This window comes from Anoplophora glabripennis, unplaced genomic scaffold (assembly GCF_000390285.2).
Source record: "Anoplophora glabripennis isolate ALB-LARVAE unplaced genomic scaffold, Agla_2.0 scaffold145, whole genome shotgun sequence".
Classification (NCBI taxonomy): Eukaryota; Metazoa; Arthropoda; class Insecta; order Coleoptera; family Cerambycidae; genus Anoplophora; species Anoplophora glabripennis.
In genome coordinates this window covers 276,405-296,077 of record NW_019416303.1, presented here as the reverse complement: position 1 = coordinate 296,077, position 19,673 = coordinate 276,405, and the positions used below count along the sequence as shown (strand labels likewise).

The window sequence follows — 19,673 nt, the reverse complement described above, 5'->3', positions numbered from 1 at the left end:
ACCTATGTTTATGCAATATCGGAGAAACTGTGCGATTTGTAAAAAATCTGAGTACGCCAATGGCTTCCTAATAAAAAATAGAACAAATAATGTGCACACTTTTTTCTTCTAAATTGAATGACAACGGAGATAGAGAGGTTAATGTAAATGGGCCATATTTCAAAAAAACCCTGTATATCTAAAACTAATCAAGTTAGCCAAGATCTTTTGGGACCAGCGAAGTAAACTCAAAAAAAGAGGACGGGACATCGATATCAGATTTTTTGTATCTATCACTGTTTTGGCTGTACCCTATAAAACTATCGAAAATCAACCACCCTGTACAATATCATATAATATGGTTGTAATTAGTGTACTACTGCAAAGGTTTAGCCAAACATTTTTGTTATGCCCTGTATACACAACATTTAAAATAAGTAGTTATTGCGAGCAAATTAATTTTTAATCCACTTAACTAGTTGCAAACGAGAAACATAATAAGCAAACAAAACATAATTTATGAATAATTTATAAAAGAAAATTTATATTATATTATAAACAATTTATAATTTTTACGTAAATATTTGGAAAAGGCAAAATAATAAAATTACTGTACACGTTCTTACAGTAATTTATTACTGTATTACTTAAATCATTCATTTCTGAAGTAAATTAAAAAAAAAAAAGTTGACCCCGACGTGATTTGAACACGCAACCTTCTGATCTGGAGTCAGACGCGCTACCGTTGCGCCACGGAGTCTTGCAGTAAATTGATTCTTAAACCGTATGTAAATATATTGAAAAATATTTGATATTGTATTTTTGTTTCACCCGCAATAAATTGAACCCGATAAAGAAAAACTATATGCTTAGACAGTAATTTCAGTATGGTGTGATTTACACACTTGCGAAATAAAACGATACAGAAAGAGTAAATGATATAGAAATGAAAAAAAAAACATCTTGATTTCTAATATCCAATGTTTAATTTTTGTTTATCATTAGTTTGTCTAAAAACCAAAACAGAATAGACAATTTTTTGCGACGCACGAATCGGATGAATTTTTTTTATTCTTTATGTAGGTAGTTGCTGAACTAATTCCGATGAGTCAAATGATAATCCATGGGCTTCTTCAAATTTTTTAGGAACCAATTTTTGGTAAAATCACTTCAGGCATTACCTACTTAAAACTAGTACATATGAAATTTTACCAATTTTTTTATACAGACTTAACAATTTAAATTTTCAGTTTTTGTATTTCTGTATCACTTAAAAAATCTAGAAGGCACTGGAAAACATAGCCAATTACGGATACGGGTGATTACAACTGGTAAATGTTTTTTGATTATTGATATAAAATTGTGAAAATATTAGGTACTGCCTAAAATTATGAATATAAGTTATCTGCACCCTCTATTATTTTGCAATGATGATCAGCAGGTGAGTAACTGACAAATTTTTTATAATCAGATATAATATCCAAAGCATTCTAGACTTTCAAACATTAAGATTATGCAGAATTTTAATAAAATAACAGCTAGTGATTCTCAAAAAAAAAACGCTGCAGACCATGGATTTTTAATGGGTCATGTAATTGGTTTCGCAAGTATATCTAAAAAAATATATGTGTATAGATGAATATATGTATTAAAAAATGTTAGAGGTGTGTACTGATTTTAACGAATCACACTGTATATATACTTTTTAATTTAATTTTAAAATTTCATCTAATGTTCTATCAACAATTTATTTATGTTTTATTTTCTAAGTACAATATTAAAATATGTTTCGAAATTCAGTATAATAGAATAATTTATATAAAAATGAAAAAAAAATAACTGCATCGGCCGGGAATCGAACCCGGGCCGCCCGCGTTGCAGGCGAGCATTCTACCACTGAACCACCGATGCTTAGAAGAAAAATATACAGTTCAGTAGAGAGACTGCTTCATACTATACTTTCACTGCTAGACTACATTTTGAAAATATTATTACTTGTGCAGACATGCTTTATACCCCATACACATTCTGAGGAATAAAAAGAACAAAGCGGACACTTCCGAGCGCTTCAGATAGAGCGGAAACGCGAAGGCATAAATAAAACTCTCACAATACAGGTCATATCTAGGTACGTAACATATCATATTTAGACCAGGCGGTATCTGTTTTGGTTTGGGTGAATCGTATATCCATGGAGATTTTTGGCTTTTTGGCTTTCAAATATCACTAGAAATGAAAATTTTTCTATGCGCATAAAAAAACGTGGGCTTAACTTTTGGCGGCACAATATGTTAAAAAAATTCGAAAAATGTCATATTTTTCTTCCTATTTAATTATGTATCTTTTCAAGAGTTGATTTTAGGCGAAAATGGAAGAGGAAAAAAATGTTTGTAATTAAATTTTTTACAAAACATGACTAGTTACAAATCGAATGAATCATGATTATTATGGTAAAAATCGAAAAAATCACAAAAATGGGGTTAAAAAACAATACTTTTTAGGGAATTTTTTTGGTGTATTTAAATTGGGTGTAGGACCTTTATACTTGGCTCAAGAAAACTTCATGTTATGTAGAATCATCACACCAAATTTCATCAAAATCGGTTCGATAGATTTTGCATAATAATTTTGCAATCCAGATTTTGAAAAAAAAATTGCAAATTTTCAAAATTTTGCACAGCAAAAACCAAGGCCCTTAGATACTTGAAAATTTAATCACATATAGAAGGGCTCTCAAGCTTTCAAACTTTTTTTGAAAAATTCGAATCCGTCAATTAGGAGAGCTCTGGCGCTTGTTTAAACATTGGTCGAATTTTTGTACTTATAAACAATTAGAACTTTGTGAATATTCAATCAAATCAAATTTTTTAAAGCAGGTTTTAAAAGTTCTTGGAAAGACGCTTCTTTAAAAAAAAACAGATCGATTGATCAATTAGTTACGTAGTTATAGCCGTCATTTACACTAAATGTACTGGGACATCCGGGCTAATTTTTCGAAAAATACCTTTGGTATTCCGAGTACTTACCAGGTCTAAGATTACAATACTTTTCTTCATTGGCAACCTACTTTAAAACGTGTTTAAAGTTATTTATGCAAGCGAGAAATTCAATAAAATCGTACGGGTGGTGGTGGTGGGGGAAGCAGAGAGCGCGGCCGCTTCGGCCTGCTCGAAATTGAATCGGCTATAACTACGTAACTAATTGATCAATCGATCTGTTTTTTTTTTAAAGAAGCGTCTTTCCAAGAACTTTTAAAACCTGCTTTAAAAAATTTGATTTGATTGAATATTCACAAAGTTCTAATTGTTTATAAGTACAAAAATTCGACCAATGTTTAAACAAGCGCCAGAGCTCTCCTAATTGACGGATTCGAATTTTTCAAAAAAAGTTTGAAAGCTTGAGAGCCCTTCTATATGTGATTAAATTTTCAAGTATCTAAGGGCCTTGGTTTTTGCTGTGCAAAATTTTGAAAATTTGCAAATTTTTTTTCAAAATCTGGATTGCAAAATTATTATGCAAAATCTATCGAACCGATTTTGATGAAATTTGGTGTGATAATTCTACATAACATGAAGTTTTTTTGAGCCAAGTATAAAGGTCCTATACCCAATTTAAATACCCCAAAAAAATTCCCTAAAAAGTATTGTTTTTTAACCCCATTTTTGCGATTTTTTCGATTTTTACCATAATAATCATGATTCATTCGATTTGTAACTAGACATGTTTTGTAAAAAATTTAATTACAAACATTTTTTTCCTCTTCCATTTTCGCCTAAAATCAACTCTTGAAAAGATACATAATTAAATAGGAAGAAAAATATGACATTTTTCGAATTTTTTTAACATATTGTGCCGCCAGAAGTGCCCACGTTTTTTTTTATGCGCATAGAAATATTTTCATTTCTAGTGATATTTGAAAGCCAAAAAGCCAAAAATCTCCGTGGATATACGATTTACCCAAATATGGCTTTTTGAAACAGATACCGTCTGGACTAATTGGAAACAATGAGAAATTAATCCGATTCGAGTTTTCACAAGACACCCGACTAGAAAAATGCAGTAGAAAAGGGGCAACGTCGAATTCAAATAGACCGTTGCGAGTTGTTTTGCTACTGATAAAAACTAGGTACATGATACAATAAAAAGTAGGTACCTATATAGGCATTGAAAAACAGCTGAAAATGCTAGGTTAGCCGCTATTGACTGTATTGCATTGTATTCAACACGTTACAAGATCGTGTGTGACTTAACTATTCCTTACAAAAGTAAAAACCAGTGTAATTTTATTTTATGCGTAGTGATTTTTTGGGAATAGTTCGCGTATAAATTAGTACTCAAAAGAGACAACTCAAGAGAAAAGTGAAGTTTACTTCGTAAGAAATGTTTGTGTGGGTGAATTGCAACGAAAACGATTATTTTCATTTAGGTGAGTCCATATTAAAGTAACAGTAGATGAAAGAGGTTTATTTTATTAACTTATACAATACATGACTCTTTTGAAAGTATAAATTGATATAATTATGTAAGTACCTTACTCCAACCTAAAAGTAGGTTGAGTGAGAGTGAATGAATCTCTCAACATAATACTTTAAAATACAGGGTGTGCATGTATACACAATGGCTTATCAAAAATAAAGAATATTTTCGTATATAAACATTTACCCTTGAAAGCAGTAGACGCAGATACGAGGTATACTATTTACCTACATATTCCTCAAAAGTTATGGAATATATTGAGGCATAAAACGCTGTTGTAAACAGCTTTAGTAAATTATTTAAATAATATCAAATTTGTTCAATCGTGACATCTTTATAAACTGTAAATTTCTAAAAAGTTAGAAAAACGCAATATTTTTCCACAGCTTCAAGTTTTTTAGTTCAATGTAACAAGCTATATGTTTCTCAATTTTCAAAAATTACATATTTTTTTTTAAATGATATATGACAATATTTGTGCAATTCAATTGTTTCTTATTATAATTAAGTGTGCCATGGAAGTATCAGACACATCGAGGAAAATAAATCGTGGCGCCACTGACTTTGATTATTGAACAGTTAAATTATAGTCTCTAATATTTTTACCTTGAAACAATTATTTGTGTGATGAATGAGAAGTCATTTGAAACGAGATTTTATACGTTTTATAGATATAAGCCCGTTTATGAACTTTCTTTTTCAACCCAACAGATTATTGCCCTTCATAATTTTACTGTGTATTCAGAATTTATGTACAACTCTTTTTAATTCTCTTGGGTAATATTGCTTAAGAATAAATTCATACACATTTTAGTTCTTGTTGTTCGACTGTAAATTTATTCGTTTTGTTAAAATGAATGTCTCGCTCTTTACTGCATTTTCTACTTTCACCAACCCCCAAATTTTCGTGTGTGTTTTTATCATTTACTGCATTGCAATTGCATGTTAGTAAGTAATAAGTTCCTGATTACGCCCAAATACCTAGAAGAAACTTTCGTCGCCTCGTAGACGTAGCGAGCACATTATCATTTGCCAGCGTCCGCGACAGTGACAAATAGCTCGACAAGCCGCCCCCATCGCGTCGCGGGAGACACGGGTCCCACGTAAACAGCCAAACTAATACGAAGTTTTCGACCGTTCTCCGCCCCCGCCGTGATTAAGTTGAATGTGTTGGATACGCGTACGAATAATTCCGCGACAATGCCATTTTCCGCGAGACAGCCGGGACTGACAGGGGGACAATGGACGAGGGTAATAAGGATGTGATGTTTTTTGCGGGACAAGGGTTAAGCTGAACACAGGCGTGGCATTGTCTGGGATATGTGTATATTAAAATATATATATTTCGAAAATTTGTTCTCTGCTAAAGTTTGCAAAAAATATTATAGAATTCGCCACAAGGCAAATTTCTAACACATTTAAAATGTGTTAGTTATCATTATGAAATAATTAATTTATTTATTTATAGAAACACTAACAAATGACAAGTGATAACTTATCTGACAACATGGTAAAATTTTGCACTTAAATATTGCGTAACTTCTAAATATTTCTAAGAACGTTCTACCACAATGTTCTAATATTGGCCCACTCCTCTTCTTAATATTTATAAATAGGGTACACTGAGCTGTTGAAAGTGTATTCTGTTTGCAGATGACATGAAATTGTATAGAACAATACGTATTGTTAAAGAAAAATTAAAATATACAATAATGTCAAAAATCTACGTCTCGATTACGATATCTAAATGGACTTTGGACATCATATTTTAAAAATAAGTAGAAAAGCACAGCAGATATATTGATTTATTATGAGACAATCATCTAATTTGAGTATCAATACCTACATGTGCATTATTATATTTTATTTACATATGACCTAAACTTGAATTAGCACTGTTATTTGCCTCCTATCTACAGTAGGTTATACTTATTAGAAAAGATACAAAATATATTTCTAAGGTACTACAAAAAATACACTACTGAAAAAAATTAAAAGAACAAAAAGTTTTCATAATTTTTTTCAAAATGTATCTCAGTGAAAAGTGGTCGTATTTCAAGATTAAACATTTTTTTTTGAGCTATGAATCAAAAAAACTTCTGTGAGAAACGACGTGTTCACGATTCTTTTCGCTGATGACACTAACTTATCCATAGCCAATAATGTTTTGGATGATCTGACGGTGGACACTCCAATAATCCAGAATCAAATCAAATAACTTATGCCTAAACGCATCTAAGACCGAAAAATTGATGTTCAGCTTGCGTGAAATAGACGATGTAAACAATCCTGATGCAGTAGAATTTCTGGGAATATATTTGGATCCGAAATTGCAATGGGACAGGCACGCCCACTACCTCTGCAATAAGATCTCCAAGGGTATCTATTTAATCCGCAACTTGATTAGCAAAGTATCTCAAAAAACGTTAATTACTGCTTATCATAGCCTTATTCACTCCCAAATATCCTATGCAATCCTGATTTGGAGTCATTCACCTTCAGCTGACACCGTTTTTGCTACTCAAAGAAAAGCCATTCGCATAATCTCGGGTTTAAAATTTAGAGATGACTGCAGAGCACAGTTTAAGAAACTTGGTATTTTAACATTACCATGTACTTACATACTCCAGTGTCTTTTGTACGTAAAAGAAAATGAAGAGTCGTTTACTTAAAATTCATAGCCAAATCCATTCTCATAATACTAGAAATATAAATGACATACACTTAAACTTTCATCGCTTAAGTAAAACACGTTATGGCACATTATATCTGGGCATGCAGTTTTTTAATGCATTACCAGCTCCAGTACGTCATCTCAACCCTACTTTATTTAAAAGAAAAATAAAACACTTTGTATATTAGCAACGCATTTTATACTATACAAGAATTTTTAAAAAGTGATCTCACCCTAATATGACTCATTAGACGTAGGCTTCGTACACTTCAGTTGTATTGTTATTTGATTTTTGAAAGGCCTCTGTGCGACTATTGGTTGCCGATATATCGACGGTTGAATGAAAAATAACACTTTTGTCTTTAATCATCGATATCTCTACAAGAAATTATTGCACAGTAAATCCAAGGACAATTTTGAAAACTTGAATAAATTCTCTACAAGGACCTGTTACGGTTTTCGACAATTTTTCATGCTTGACAAATTTAAAATAGTGTAAAAAAATACTTTTTTACAGTTTTTTAGAAAATCTACCGCTAATTTACAGATTTTTATGAAAAGGCTAATATTGAGAGAAATTTTTACAGTCTAATGTACCCACAATAATAACACAGCCACACAAAATAAAAACGTCTGTACTTTTCATGCGACATAATATGTTATCTGTAGTATTTTTGCCTCCTGCTCACGAATCCGGTGTCAGAATTGAGCTATCACATCACCGGACATTCCTACCTTCAAAAAACATGTCAAAAATAGCAAAAATTCACGAAAAAGTGCTAGGAAAAATACAAATTTTTTTTTTCTATATTCATATTAATTTATATGATTCGGACCCCACCGAACGTGAATCCGTGGGCAGAATTGATGGTTCTTTTTCTGACCTCAGAAAAACAGGTCAATTAAGGTCAGTTATCACGAATTTAAAAAAAATGACAGATTCGCGCCAAATTTGGTATACTGGGGTTTTCGGGGTCGCTGATCACGGATCCGAGGTCAATTTTGCAAAATTCAATATGGCGGATCCAAGGTGGCTAACCATATTTGGTATACGGTAGTTTTTGGGGTCGCTGATTACGAATTCGAGGTCAGAATTACGAAATTCATTTTGTAATATTTTTGTTTACTTTATAACCTGAGTACCCAATCATGTTTTAACCTTTTTAAAGTACATAGGTAATTAATTAAATTTTTAAAAACGAATTTTGTATATCTGATCTCGGATTCGTGATCAGTGACCCCGAAAACTACCGTATACCAAATTTGGCGCGACTCTTAAAAAATACTTAATAATTTAGTTAATAATAGTAGGATTTATTTATTACTTTCACCTAGTTTAATAAAACCAAATAGTTTTTTTTTCGAATTCTATTTACACACGTGCACGTTCTTTTCATTGTAACATGAAGTCTGTTACGAATGAACTTATATCTGATGCCTTTCCATAAATACATTAAATTCAAAAAAGTACCAACAAAAATAACAACTTAGATTGTATCCTTTATCACCCATATTATTTCCCTTCTGTGCACCCCTACCAGGTTCTGATAAACTTGTTAGTCTTCTGTGTTGTTTTTATTTTGTATTATTCATTAGTGTAATATTTATTTTGTATACTTAATTTTTATTATGAAACATACGATAAAGGCAATTCGTCTATTTGAGATAATAATAAAATAATATAAAATTAACTTTTTGTAATGGCATGTCTTTAAAAAAGTGCCTGTGGAATGTGTAAACCATCTTTATGACATCTAGAGTAAAAATTCCACTGTAAATTAAAAATTGCCTTCTAGCTCGAAACGATAAAAGGCACCAAACTGTATATATTTCCACCACCTATCCCCAGAATCACAAATCAACACTGAAAACTGCCACGCTACAGCCACCCCAAGTGCACACCCTTAGCGACTTAACAATACACTACCAAGTCATTGTTACAAATTTTCCCTTTTTTTGCCTTTGAAAACCATATATTGATTTGCCGCCCCTACACACAAATTCATCCCCAACTCTATATACCTCGAAAAACTTAGTTTTCACTTACTGAACTAAATGAATTAGAGATTACGAGTATTATGACTCAATTTCAACAATCTTTAGATAAAGAAGACTGGTCCTCCGAGGTCATTGATGGTTTTAATGAGATACCGTTGCATTATTCAACGCTTTTTTCCAGCTCATAGACATTACTCTAATGTCAATAATCCAAGTAAAGAAGATACATACACATCTTAAGAAAAACTTACACAGATTTAATTCTTATTTATAAATACAGGCAGTTTGGAAGGTTATATCTGAAATTTCTAATAAAAAGAAAGATAGAGACATTATGTCGTTAAAAAGTAATGGAGTAATAAAATTAATAGCTGTGTCATTGAGAATTATGGTTAAATTGTTAGGATTTTTTTTCGATTAAACCCTTAATTGGAAAGTGCACTGTAATCATCTTGTTTCCACTACGAGTTCTATATTTTTTTATTTTATGAGAGCAATTTTGAATAAAAATCGATTAATTAATTTATATTATGTAAAGTATTTTAACTCTGACTTCATTACATATTTATATTATTTGAAATGTGTGTTTATGTTTCAAAAAAATAGACAAGTTTTATTCAAATATAAACATACATTCCGTAAATAATAGACACAAAAATTACATTCGTGTACTTTGTTACCAAATTATTTGAGACCGAAAAAGTATATATTTTATCTTTTTAAGCTACTAAAAATATGTTTACTAACCTTGTGTAAGTTTTTTTTGCGTCTTACGTTTTTATATTTGTTTTTGAATATTTCATATAAATGTACTATTTGATTTGAATATTGTTGTACAATTTGTAATTGTCTTGAAAACAAAAAATGAATTTATAGCGCACTTAAACATCAACATAGTCTTATAAAAAATAGTCATTTAATCAACAACAATTAATCAATCCGATCCGCCAATTCCTACGCTCAGCGGTCGCGACCGTTATAGTGTGAAAATTTATGCCCTCTTATATTCTACATATTTTTCACATCTTATCAAAAAAAATTTGGGAATAGATGCAGTATGAGAAATGGAGTCAATATCGAAAAAAACATTTTGTGAAATCCTTATAGTTTCCGAGAAAAAAATTATTGAAATTGCAGTCCATTCAACCATTACATAGCTGGACAACTGTAGTCTCTAACGTCATTCGCAATTCGCGTGGAGAGTCTAGAGGCCTCAGCGACTCCGAATACTGAAATCCGATTTTATAATCGTCGTCGTTGCGATAGTGTTTACTGTGGTGGTGTTTACAATAGTTTTTTAGTGGTTAGTGTCAAAAATGGCTTGCTCGGAGTTGATGGATATCGTTTTAATTTATGGTGAAGCAAGACAACATTTGTGTTTAAACGTCCGTCGGTGGATAAAATTTTGAACAGTTGTTGTAACATCAGGTATGTCAAATTATTTTATTACTTAAAACCACAAATTAATTTTATTAATTAATAATATCAATAACGGCAAAAGCAGTCGAATGTGCTGATATAAAATAGATGCCATAAAATTGTATTTATTTTTTTCTTGCGAAAGTTTTTGTCCGTTTCTATCACATTTTGCCGCCATGCTGATCGCATTGTGCGAGGTCAGGATTTACAGTGGACCAGTTTCCAGTGCCGTGCAGAAGTATATTTTTAAATCATTTTCGAACTGCCATTTTTTCTTTACAAAATTCATTTCAAGAACTGAAAAATGAGTTTAATAGCTATTATACCCAATTACTGATCTGGAATACATGAGTAACATTTCTAATCTGTTGATATTAGAAAACAATTTATAATTTATTTTAATTAAGCACAATATTTTAAATGGTTTCGATACACTTTGAATACGTTTTAAAAAACTTAATTTGAAATCAATTATAATACCCAAATCTCTTACTGCATACACTTTTTTTTGTGAAGTCATTAATAAACATCAAAAATAAAAGGGGCCCAAGTTTAGATCCCTGAGAAACTCATTAGCAACATAATAAAAATGGATCTTTTTTTTGTTTTAAGTTTTAATCAACTGTAGAAAATTATAGCAAAATCCGAGTTTCGACACAAAATAGTTAATATTTAAAAACAACTTTTGTGTTATATTATTATTATAGATATTATTACGTCCAAGTAAAAAAAAACGTACTAAATAAGATTTCTCGAATGTTTGAGAGTGAAAAAATGTTGCGTGGTTATATTTCAGTCGGAGTTGACTTTTGTATATAAATAAGTTGATATAAATTGTCTTATTTTGATTCTAGGAGTCAGACTTATTTTCTTAAGTGACTTTCTGCACCCGAGTCCCAGATCTTTCTTGGCCTCCTTAGCCCATTTGTACAGTTCTGAAAATGTATGACTTTTACTAATAACTTTTCATTTCTGGTGCTATTTTTTGTTTATTATTCACTTAACAAAAAAAATATCCATGCAGTTAACCGAAGGTGATGAGCAATACGTCGAAATCGCTCCGATCATTTCCGGTTCGTCGGCCGTCTATAATTATTTCCGGCAGCGATTATTTTTGCGAGCAATTAGTTCAACGATAAAACTAGGAAAATGCATCTGATTTTTATTAAAATAATTTGGAAATTGGCGGTCAGTTCTAGACAGCAGCTTGTTGCCCCAGAAACGTTTCCTGAGAATATGAAAGTAATTTTATAACTTCTTTATACATTATTTTAGCCCACAGAATATGTGGTTAACGGGTTGATCTATTAATTTGTATTAAGCAAGTGCAAATGATTTAATGCAAACTAATGTTTTTCTCAGTGTAGAGGCAAATCAATCCAAGGGTAATATCCCCTGGAGTGACAGGTGACAATCGACGATCGTTCTGCCTCGTACCAAAAAAGACGTTTCCATTATCCAGAGGTATAAGCATGAAAAAGGTGCAACTTGCAAGGCTTGAAGGATGATAACAAGACTTGATAGCCAATAGACGGGCTGCTAATGTTTCCAGTTGGGCAACAATAGGGCTATTTCAGCGTTTTAGCCGTAGATACCGTCCGGCCGAGCTGAGATTACACCCATTCGCTAAGGGAAATGTTAGCCGGGTCGATAAGCCGCTGAAACGCTGATTTCGCGTTCTCAAACTGAAACTAATGGCTTTATTTTACAATGTTTGAACACACAAACGTCCCAAACAACCCAGAGCGGCCCACTATTCCCTTAGTATTGAGATTTACTCTACAATAATTTGCTTAAATAGCCAGATTCATTTAGTGGTCCCGCTGTGCAACCACCAGAGATCACCATTTGTATCTCACTGACAATAAGTTCACTGCGATGTTATATCAAATAAGCTTTATTAGACCGAAAGGAAACAATTCATGTATTTACGCAAGTGATAAAATTGAATGAAATAAGGCTGTAAATATTAAAAAGACATATACAAGAATAATACCCAACTGATCAATATATTGATCAATTGGATATTATTCTTGATTTTAATCAATAAACTTAGAAAGAAAAATTAAAATACATACACGTACCTATTTATTACACGCCACCATAACTAATATCTAACAATAACCAATACCAATACAAAATGATATTTAAATATGTACATATAATCTAACTGCGAGTATAATTCGTATAGGTACAGTGCGAGTCATTTTTAAAATTACAAATATTTACGGAAATATTATTTCCTCATCAATCAATTTATTATTTATGAATTCACACTAACGCAACGCAACGAATTGCGGGTTTGTGAAATTATGTATATCATTCTGCAGGTTAAATTTAACTCTAATACACTATGATGGATTCTAGTTTAAAAAAACAGTAGCTTGTTTTAATTTTAACTCAAATTTTAACTTCATAATAAAGAAAACCAAAATTAATTTCAACAAATTCATACTATCAAAAAGATGTTTCATTCTTCTTTGCACCACTTCAGTTCCTATTTGTCCATACAACGAGATAAGTCGAAAATATTGAAATTTTTCGATAATTTTTTTCAATAAAAAAGTTTAAACTTATCGGTAATAATCATATCATTTTTGCAAAGGTTATAAGTGCCATATTTTCTATTCATCTACCAGAAAGGGAGAACCCAATGAATTTATTTAAATATACGAGTAAAAGTGTGAATTTACATGACCTGATGTGGCTCAACCAATCATATTAATCATGTGACCACTCGATGTCGTACTATGTAAAAAACTGTGCTAATGGTTCAGTAGACATGGTCAGATTCATTTGTGACGTCATTATACAGCATAGTGTTTTAACTATCCAAATATAATATTATAAATAATACTGAGGTAAGTAAATAATATGATTTTGAGTAAATTATATAAATCTCTTGATATATCTTCATGTAACTTATTGAAGAGTATCAGAAACATCAGCAATAACCTGTTTGCCTGACCTTTACACACGTACATCCAAATTGCAGTTTGCTTTAAGACCTATTTTACTTGTTTTACTGACACTATATTTTGTTTTTCAGTTTAATGTTCTCAAATAAAGTGGCCATTACTCTCGAAATGCTTCAGATATTCTACCTCAAAATATACCTAAATGCGAGAATTAGAAAACTTTCACTCCAAAAAACTCTTTATATGAATGAAAACCGCAATAATACTTTCCTCGGGAAATACATGAAGAATGTTTTTCCTTATATTTAATAATTTTAAATTATAAGTCGATTTTATGGAAGAAAATTGTCTCATTCGTTTTAGATGAGTATATATTATTCCTTTAAGTCCTTGTAGGTAAAAAGGTGTAAGATTAATTTAAGCTTAATACGGTTTTCGAGAGTATGAAAACGAATTTGATCCTCATTTTTAAATCTAAAGATTGAAAGTTGGATGTCACAAAAAATTTATGTAAAATTAAATATACAGCGTGGACTATTTTGGTGAAGCATGTATTGGTATCTTGGAAACTGTAAAATATAGGGAAATGGTTAAATGGGGTTTTAGACAGTTCTGTTGCTACGAGCCCAGGCTCATAATAGTTCGGCCGGTCAACGTTTTCAACTAAATACTTTAATAATCTATGAGTTATGCAGAAATAACGAAATATTTCTGAAAATCGCTTTAACTACAGTAAAATATAAACTTTTTAGTTACAAAAATGAACATTTTAATCAATACATATATCGACTAATGGTTACACAATAGAAAACTGTATCCGTCTCAGGGGTCATAAAAGTTCGGCCACTCTTTGATATTGAGTTACATCGCCTTTGTTCTTAATAACTGCTTTAATTCTGCTAGATATTGTATTTACTAACAAAGCACATTCTTCTGGTAGAATATTATCCCAAATATTCAGTACTGTGACTTTTAATTCAGGCACTGAACGTGCTGGATGTTTCCGAAGCTGTTTTTTCATATTGTGCCATAAGGTGTCAATAGGAGATAAATCTGGGCTGGAAGACGTCCATTTTAATACTGGTATTTGATGATTCTGCAACCACGTTTTAATAGTTTTTGCCGTATGATACGGTGCACCGCCTTGTTGGAATATGAAATGCCCTTCCGCCGTTTGACACATCTCAACAGATGGTAACAGACTCTCTTCCAGAATATCTCTGTACTTCTGCGCGTTAACAATTCCATCAACAAAATGCAGTTTACCAACACCTCTACCAGACATGCAACCCCAGACCATAACAGATGCTGGAAACTTTACTTTTTTGACTAAACAATCGCTATGATAGGCCTCTGAAGGTGTACGCAAAACCCGTTTTCGTGTGTCACCTACACAAACGTCAAATTTTGACTCATCGCTCCAAATTACGCTGTGCCATTGTTGATTCGTCCAATTTTTATGTTCTCGTGCCCATTTTAACCTATTTCTCCTCTGCAGTTTTGTTAATTGAGGTTTTTCTTTTGCCTATTGGAAAAAAATAAAAAATTGCCAAGAATTTAAACAAGAAAAAAAAGATAAAAAGTTACCTTGTAAAACTTGAATCCTATTTTTCGAATAGTTCTTTTCGTTGTGGACATTGAAATAGGCTTTGCTATACTGTCCCTCCATAGTGCAGTTATTTCTTTAGTATTGGACCGCCGATTTCTTTTTACTATTCTGCGTAAAGCTCTTTTATTTGCTTCTGTAATTATAGATGGTCGGCCGGTTTTGACTTTTTGGTCGACTCCGTCGGTTCTTCTGTATAAATTAATAATATCTTGCACTGTAGAACGCGGAATTGAATGAGAAACTGATATTCGGCGGGCCGAAATACCTTTTTCATGGGCTTTTATAATAGAAACTCGTAAATCTTTACTTAGAGGTTTACCACGAGGCATTTTACGTTAAATCTGAAGCAAAACGTGGGTAAAACTAATAATGACAGACCTTTTGTTGAATTATTCAGTATGTGTTTTGTTTTGGAGAACTTATATCAGTTTCATGGCAGATATGATAAGAGGCCGAACTATAATGACCCATTGGTTGGATTGCATTTTTGTTAACTATGTTTTCCTCAATTTGAATTTTGTCAAAAGTGATTAAATTTAGTAAATTGATAGTCTATACTTTATTACAAGTGAGGTAGTTTTAAGGAAATCTTTCATCATTTTGGTAGAATGTGTAATTTATTCAAGTATTTAATTAAAAACGTTGGCTGGCCGAACTATTATGAGCCTGGGCTCGTAACTTAATGGTGCTTACAGACCTGTCGTTTTCGAAAAATGTCTAACTTTTTTATTTAGAGGAATTTTTAAAATAAAAACACTTCCACAACAAGTTTTTTCGAAGAATTCTCTATACATTTAGATTTTCATTGTGACGTTTCAGTAGCGAGAAACCATCATCAACTCTCTTTTTGTTATTATGGGCGCCGTATTGAATTTTAAGCTGAATAAATAGTATTTTTTGGTTTTTGATATAATGTAATTAAGAAAAAATTTCAAAAACAACCTCAAAAATCAATATTTCAATACTTTTAATAAATCTGGCAACACCTCATAATTTTTCGAAACTATTATAGAATAGTACCATTAATGACATGACATGACGCCATGACATTATTAATTAAATTTTACAAAAATTTGAGACTATTCTATAGTAGTTTCGAAAATGTATGCGATGTTGCCAAATTTATTAAAAATATTAAAATATTGATTTTAGAGAAGCCAAAAAATGCTCTATTTGCTCAGCTTAAAATTCAATATGGCGCCCATAACAAAAATGAAAGTTGATGATGGTTTCTTGCAACCGAAACGTCGCCTTGAAAATGTAAATATATAGTGAAATTCCTCGAAAAACTTGCTGTGAAAAAGTGTTTTCCGATTTTAAAAATTTCTCTAAATAAAGAAGTTACAGGCCATTTTCGAATATGTCACAATTACGTTTTTCGAAAATAACTCAAAAACCTGAAGAGCTAGGACCTGTCTGCAGCGCCATTAAGTTAGCAACAAAACTGTCTAAAATTTTCACCATTTAACGATTTCTCCATCTTTAATATTTCCTAGACAATGCATCACCAAAATGGTCCACACTGTATATCTACTAGGTAGAATATTTTGTCTTTTAAGTAAATAGGGATGTTTTTATTTACAAAAACTGCTTTACTCATATTTTTAAGTTTTACTGACTTATTAATTTAAACCTATTGTGTCAAGTGTTTCATTGCATTTTACGAAAGCTTTTTAATTAATTAGTTCAAATAATACTCAGTAGGTATTATTTATCTTTAGGTATAATTAAGAAATTTATATTTTATTCTAGAGAATACTCGTAATTATGTGTCATTTACTGCATCAATGTAGTCTTTTTAATTATTTAGTGTTATTTTTTCTTTATTTAAGGAGGTATATCGGGGTCCGAGGGAAGTGAGGAGCGCAGGGGGAGTCCTATGCTTTTCTTACGGGACTAAAGTCCGCTGCCAATTTAAAAAAATTACATTCTTTTGAAATTATTTGCGATAAACATTATCTATATAGCAAATACAACTACTCATATGCACATAGCATACATATTGACTAATTAACAACATAAAAATATCATATTTAAGTAGTTGTAAATTATATTTAATGAACGCATAAAAACTATGTAGATGTGGCAACAGCGCTAATAATTGACTCGCAGTTGAAAACACTGCAAACCTACAGACCTCTGACATCGGAGATATTGCGCGTCAAATTCGGGTAAAGATGCGTAAACGTTCAAAAATGTATTGTGTGTAAACTACGTACAATATAATTATTATATATAGCAAATATATCGTATTATCCTCGCGAAGATTTGTATCATTTATTTAAAATTCGTAAATCATGTGAACTGGTAAAACAACGAGAATTATGTTAATTTAGTTCTAAATAAATGAAATGACACTCGCGCCCATCTCTCGTCCAAGTCGAAGAAAATGTTGGATTTTGAAGGTTCTATGATAGAAATTACAGTATTACTCACTGTTCGTGTTTATTTTAGTAATGTTACAAAAGTTTTGCAACTATAACTAATTTTTTAGATATAAAGTTTGCTGAGAAATATTTATGTTCCTTTGTTATTCCGGACAAATGCTTTGATCTCAAGTATTACTAATTATGTTAATCAAGTAAAGAAAACTTTATGTAACCCTAAATATTGCTGGGTATATACGGATTACGATGTTTTTATAAACCATTAAATATATTAAAAGGATTTATCAACTGTATTTTTTATTCTAATAAATATATCACAGCTTCCTAGTATTTTTAATTAATCTAGTTTTTTAAAAACATTACAAAAAATCATGTGTTGTGGATAATTTATTGTTGATAACAGTGTACATGGGATTTAGGAAAAATATATATTTGAAATCAATTTCGTTTTTATCAAGTCTTTCAAGTGTATTCCCTCCTTGCTGTCAGCTGATTGCGACGTTGCCACATTAATCCTCAAGTCAGACAGAAATGCAATTATTGGTTTCTGTTTCTAATTAATACAGCTGTACTATGTTCAAAACTTACATTAGTTTAACAAATATAAGATAATACTGTGTACAATCTATGGAAAAGTTTTGTATCACAATTTCTACATTTTTTTCTCAGTTATGGGAAAAAAAAGCGCCGCACCGTCCATCTTCGCCATATAAACTTATGTTAAAATGAACAACTTTCAACAACAATATATCAAAATGTAGATTCAAAAAAAAATTCAAAAAAATATGACGCACAGAGGGAGCACTGGGTAATACGCTATATAAATTTCAAGTACATCTGTGCATTTTAGTAAACCCGATATACCTCCTTAAGTACATCGCAACCTGTCACCTTCGAAAAATACGTAAAATATGTAAAAAGGTATATTCTTTCTAAAATTTTATAATGCCCAGATTTTTTTCTTAAAAATGTTTTTCCTCTGTTTCTTAGTAAAATTATACATTAGGTGTCGTAAATATACGTATATTTACAACAAACTAGTGTAAAATTACATATTTACCTAATGTAATTTTACAAGTATGATGTAATTTTACATTACTTGCTGTGGCGTAAAAATAACCGATGATCTATTGTGTAATTTTGCATAAAATTTTTACGTGTGCAATTAGTATTTTTATTAAACTTAAGAAAATTATGTTCCCAGTCTAAACTTTTGGATAGAAATAAAATAAAAACCAAAACAGAAAACAGAAACATTCGGACCATGCATAATCAACTGCATATTCCGAGACCATATTTGTGTGCGAAGTGGCAGTTGCATTTCAATTCGAGACAAGTCGATGCGGCCTTTGTTGTGCCCGGAATAATTGCTTTATTAAAATTGCAGCATTACTTCGTTTTATTCCTAGCGTGCCGGTCCAAGTCTATGACAGAGCCGTAACAAAGGCCGTTCGTCGAGTTAAATCCGTCCTCCATCGACGCGGTACATCCTATGGCCATTTCCAATTTGCATAATTTCTTCCGGAATTTATTAAGCAGATGCGAACTAAAATTACGCTGCTAGGCACATGATTTGAATATGGGAAACCTAAACTTTTCCTATTTGAAACGTTGTAGATGGTATTTCAAAACTAGATATACTTTTGACTTATAGAGAGAATGTACAGAGTGTTTGGAAAATAACGTAATAGCTAAAAAAAGTATACTAATTAGTAGATAGTAAAACAAACATTGTTCTCAGTGTAAATTCCACGTGTATAAACATAAAAAAAACATAAAACACACCACAGAAATGAGACAACCCCCAAATCCAAAGCCAAAGGCTTGTGCGGAAGGGGGCTACACTTGAAAAAACGCGGACAAACACCCATTATCCATCGACATTGCCAGTGCCGACACCGGGGATCGAACCCGGACCAGAGTAGGAAGCCTAGCCGAAAAATGCTTGCCACCGCACTCTCGATCGACTGCACTACCGTGGCGTATAATATTGCTAAAATTTCAACTAACTTTTAAACAGTGATGTTTTCGATAATATAGACACATAGTTTAATAAAACAAATGCCACAGTGTCAAAATTAATCAAGTGTTTGATATTTTTGTTCCAAATTGTCGAGTACGAAGACCAAAAAAGAGTTTGTCATATTTGCTCCACCACTTAGACTTAACACTTTGTGAATTTCAATTATAGACTTAAAAACATGTTTGCTGAA

The 19,673-nt window shown here is 31.6% G+C and overlaps 1 protein-coding gene and 2 non-coding genes across 3 annotated transcripts in view; all 3 read right to left on the bottom strand.

Moving 5' to 3' along the window:
• LOC108904288 (transmembrane protein 47) overlaps positions 1-19,673 on the bottom strand; it is a 422,552-nt gene that overhangs the window by 292,169 nt on the left and 110,710 nt on the right. The gene's annotated exons all lie outside the window — the stretch shown is intronic.
• Trnaw-cca lies at positions 668-739 on the bottom strand. Its single transcript has one exon. It is a non-coding gene; the product is annotated as a tRNA-Trp (tRNA).
• Trnac-gca lies at positions 1,820-1,890 on the bottom strand. Its single transcript has one exon. It is a non-coding gene; the product is annotated as a tRNA-Cys (tRNA).